Consider the following 5,795-nt stretch of genomic DNA (forward strand, 5'->3'; position numbering starts at 1 on the left):
ATGGAAGACTACTAGACTTAATATTATACGAGAAGATTTTAATTTAGATCTCATTGATCTAATTATTTATTTACATCTGATGTAAATTCATAATTATATGGATCTATTTGAGAGATCCTGACTTGGTTCATCCAGATCAGAATCAAGGCGCAATTGCAACATGTATAGTGAACTCACTACTAGGCACCCAAAAGAAACTTAATCGACTAAGTTGGTTAGATAAGTTCAAGATTGATGGGAGGCTCCCCGTGCATAAGCAATGGTTCTAATTAAATAACTACCAATCTATCACTTGTCTTAGACACTAATCGATCCATTGGTTCCAAAATGGTTCAGCCCATTGGTTTCTACCACCACAAATTGTAAAATTGCAAACAAATTTGGTGTGTATTCATGATACAATCCCACACCAAGAATTTGTAGTGATTCATGAAGATCACTATATATATCCATGAAAAAACACGTGCATGACTATCGTATAGTCCTTATGTTCATGCTAGATGTCTTGTGTTTTTACATCATTAATCTTTTTTTATCCTAGGACAACCTTGCAACATAAGGACTTTCACCCTTATGTCAAGACAATCTTATTTCAGGATGATCTGAGATTGACATATAAAATCTTATTATATGTTCAATCAAATTTTTAAAATTTGAAAAGCATCCGTACCATCATTGATCACATCAAGATTAATCTCTATCCATGAACATCATCTCATGCATGAACATATAATAAAAATAAAATTCAGATCTAATTAAATTTAGATTACATAAAAATTAGATGCAGAATTTTAAATGCAAGAACATAAGAATTTAGATTTTTTAGATCTAAAAATAGATATTTAGATCTTGAAAACCATTGCATGAATATCAACCAACCTGAATTTCATATCTGAAAATAGATTTTTTATATCACAAAATCCATCACATGGACTTCAACCATTTAGATTTTCAGATCTTGAAATCCATCTCCTTTTCATAATCATTCATAATTTCAAATCTAAAATAGATTTTTAGATCTGAAATCCTTTTCATGAATGATTAAAATTCAGATTTTTAAATCTAAAATATAGATCTTAATTTTACAATTATGAGATGACTCTGATACCACTGTTAGAAATCACCATCACTTGACGATCCGGTATGCAAATAAAAATTTTAAAAATTAAAATCGTAGTGGAAGAGAAATTTCAAAATAATCAACATATTCTAGGATAATCATGCAACATAATGTTTCACCATTATGCTAGGATAACTTTATATCAAAATGATGTTCATTAGATCTAATCTAATCAAATATGTATAGAGATCATATCTCAATTAAATCTAGGCATCATCATAATATATAAGACTAAAATCTATGCTAAAGTAGAGATCTGAACTTTACCTTTGCACGGATAGATCTTTACCGCAATCTGATGATCTGTGGATATCTTCAAGATCTGTTAAAGTCACGATCTGATGATTTACAGATGTCTCTAAGGTTCGTTGAAGTCGTATAAGCATCCGACCTCTACAGATATCCATACGAGACTGATCTGATCAGAAATTTCGATCTCATCGGATGCTAGCTTCTTACAGAGATCACTTCCTAGATTGTCGAACCTATCTATCTTTTGCTTCTCTTCTCAAGGAAACTAAATAATCTATAATAGAAAAAATAAATTAGATCTAATCTGATCTAAAATTTTCAAAGAAATTAGATCTAATATGATTTCTTTTGTCTTTTTTCTCTTCTCAAGAGAAACACAAGAAGATCTAGAGAAAAGAGAAAGATGAGAGATCAAATCTTTCTTCTTTTCATTCCATCCAACTCTTTAACTAAACCTGGAGGAGAAGAAGAAGGAAGATATGTCCAACTCTTGGACTATCGAGCAAGAGGAGCATGGCATCCATCTTATGGACATTGGAAGAGAGAGAAGAAGGAGAGAGAGGTGAGGCATCCATCTCATGGAGCACCCCCTTCTTTTTTTTTTCTTTTATGTGCCACACCAACAACTCCCGCATGCCCTCTCCTTGATTTTTCTTATGCTAAAAGCTTTCTCACACCCACACCTCTCTTCACATTGAGATAGGGTGAGGCGCCCCATGTTATCCCTTTTAAAAAAGAGTTAGTTAGGGCTTGTTAGAGTCCAACTCTCCTTGGACTCCTCATGCCGCCCACCCTTCTCCATGCCCTCTCTATTCCATGCCAAAAACCAATCGATAAATCCTTTAGGCGTGTGATCTGAGAAGAGTCCTTCTGCTTGTTAAACACTTATCTGGTTTGCATTTGAATCCAAACTGATTTGGGTTTCCAAATAAGTCAAGACTTTAATTGAATCCAAAACTGTTTTGGATTTATGAAATCCAATTTGACTCAAACTCAGATCAAATCCAATCAAATTAAATCTGAATTTAATTTGATTAAGACTCAACCCTATTATTTGATCAAATCAAATAATTTAGTAATATTTATAAATTAGTCCTCCTATAACTTACTGACTCTTAGTAAGTCCTCCATGCGATTTTTATATATTATTTTGATTATTAATCAAATTGATAATTGAATCTTTTTATGATTCAAAATCACTATTCGATAATCCGATTAGTCAAGACCTCTTTTATATATTATCTCATAGATTCTATTCTATCTGATAGTGAGATATATGTCGATTTTCATCAAAATATCATTGAAACTTCTTTCAATGGATTGAAACAATTCTAACTCATCAATAAAAATTATTGATCATCAAAATAATTTTTGTTGGTCTCATAATCCATTAGTGATGTCTAACAGTATGTAATGATAATTCAGCAGAACAGAAGGAATGAATCTCTAGATGTAGTTACTGTGTGATTCAGTTCTTCTATCATGAGTTCCAACAAGATGAGGTTATGAAAAATCATCAAATTCCTTCGTATCATATGTAAGATTTATTCGATTCAAGTTCATTTGTGAAATCTCATTGAAACTTCTTTTCATGATTCACTCTGTCCTGGCAGAGTCTTCTGAACTCAGTCTCATAAATCACATAGGACTTCTCCTTATCTACTAAGATCGATAGATCTCATCTAGGTATATATCATATTCCTACAACGAACTTACTGTAGTCAACATACACCACAAAGATCTGAATGGCTAGAAGATTAAGTATTTATGCAGTCAAACTACAGTAATTCTGTTGTGAATAGTCGAGGCACCACAGGTCAAAGAACTAGTCACACCACTACAGTATCGAGAAAGTTACTGACGAGTGAGTAGACATCCAAATGATTTCTCATGTTGGTTACACTCAGTATCTTTATTTCTAATAAATACTGACACTCTCATTTCAATATCTTCACACTATAAACTCGAGTCTCATCTTATCCAAAGAAAGTGATCGTGCACCAATCTAATCGGATCAATCACCATCTTCATGATGATCCATCAATTGAAGTAATTTAAGAATTAACTATCAATGACATATACCTCAAATTCTTAATTCTTGAGAATATGCGTCATCATCTTATTAATTTACTTGACGATTCATGAATACATATCCTATATGAATGAAAATTAACTATCCTAATTAATTAGATCAAGTATGAAATTATATCCTAGAAAGAATTAATGTGTCAGTCTGATTGACTTCTAAGACATACATCTAACATTGGGTGCACTTATTAGATCCTGTGCATTGCATACATTTTCCTTTCTTGGAGGGGTAGAGTTACATAACACACATAAGGTGTCAAGAAAGGATTTTACACACAACACCAAATTCAAAAATGAATTTCATAGAATAAAAAAATTTAAAGGTTAAAATTGAGTAAACCTTACTTGCAAAAATTTATCAAAATAATATTAGTGTATTACTTGAAAAATTTATGATAGAATTTTATTTTTCTAGAGAGTTTTTAGTATTATATAATTATATTTTTTGAAAATAAAAAGCTTAGACACATAAGGTTGGGTCATTCTATTTTGAGTATTTATTCAATATATGCTAGATGAAATAGTTAAAATTTGTTGTGGTCTACATGGAATCAACAATCTTCGAGAAGCAAAACTTTTGTTAGAAATATCAAATTTTGATGATCTTGGACTAACTAGAAAGCTGTCTTTGAGATTTGCAATAGATATCTCATAATTTTTATAAATTTTAAATTGTCTAGATGAATTTTTTTTTCAATAATTTTTTTTTATTTTTAAAAGTTCAGTTATTAGGTGTCTGTCAAAGAGTAGTTTTAGATGGCAAGGTTTTTGTCAATTAAATTCCAAGACCATCATAACTTATTTTACAAAAAAAGACCATGACAACTTGTTGACATTTTTTTTATGCTTTATATCAATACTATATTATTAAATGAAAAATATATATTTCCATTTATCAAGTATATTTCCATTTATCAAGTATATGATTAGAAAATTATCTCATCTACATAGTGTTTGATTGACATGTTAAAGTAGCAGGACTCTTATTTCAAAAAATCTCTATCCATCTCTAATTCACATTCTCAATCCATTGGCCTCCTATTAAAATTTTAAAATAAATAAAAATATGATGCACTTTCTCTAATTCATGTATTTTGTTATAGAGCCAGAAACAAACGAACAATCAATCTCAAAACCTATAGCTATGATATAATGTAGAGTTATAAACACGAGCAACCAGTATCAAAACTTATGACTGATATCATATAGAGCTACAAACAAACGGACTACCAATCTCAAAATATATAGCTCTGATACTATATAGAACAACAAGTTATATGAAATAGATTGTCCGTGCCAATCCAAGATCCAAAACAAATACCAAATACAAAGATATTTGTAGAAAATTATGAGAAGAAAATAATTATGGAAGAAAAAATTATTAAAAAAAAACTAAAATAATAAGTTTGGCTTCTCTCACAAAAGTAGCTCTACATAAAAAATAATTTTTACTCTCTCTTTTTTCCAACTTCTTCCATACTTCCACATCTCAAAGGAGACATCAAAGGTCTCTTTGAATAGAGCATTATATGGATGGGATGTTTGATTTTTAATAGAACTTAAAAATTAAAAATCCACTAGAATACAAACTCTAAAAATTTTTAAAAAGAAATAATTAAATAAAATAACATTGAGAATAGAGTCCTAAAGCCCTTAAAGCTAATAACCAAATAAAAATAAAATCCTAATTGAATTAAAATTTGATAATGAATCTCAACATTTATTTCTTCATCTCAACCGTAACTCTTATTTTATTAATTTATTATTCAACATATATTGTACATGTCAAGCATTAAAAGTTAACCCTTTTTCCTCAATGTGTGTTACAATTCTTCTCTTATTAAATAGGCTCTTTAATCTATTGTTGAGAAATGTTGTGTATCAAAAGGCAGCCCTACGGATATTTAAAATTGTTCATATTTTTAGAAAAGCTAATCAAGTAGGAGATTGGTTGGCTTCAAGTTGTAGGTTGGCTGATAGATATAGAGAAAGAAATGCTCTGACTCCAAGCCAGTTGGATTACTTGCTTAAAGTGGGTGCTCGTGGATTTGCATTCATTCAATTTTGATTTTAAGTTTAATACTACATCGTTTCATAAAAAAAAAAAAAAAAAAAAAAAACACCCTTGATTCCATTAACTTACCTGCATAGATCCACCATTGCTCTACACAATAGATGGAGTTTGCAACCATAAATCTTTCGACACAATGGATGCACTGAACCAATCCCACTCCCAAAATTAGGGTCTGTGCTTTTTGGGCACCCATCCCAAAGCAAAGCCATAAAATCATTGAATTTAAAAAAACCTAGCACGCTCACCGCCCAACTTCCCTTG

This window comes from Elaeis guineensis, chromosome 11 (genome assembly GCF_000442705.2).
Source record: "Elaeis guineensis isolate ETL-2024a chromosome 11, EG11, whole genome shotgun sequence".
Taxonomy (NCBI): Eukaryota; Viridiplantae; Streptophyta; class Magnoliopsida; order Arecales; family Arecaceae; genus Elaeis; species Elaeis guineensis.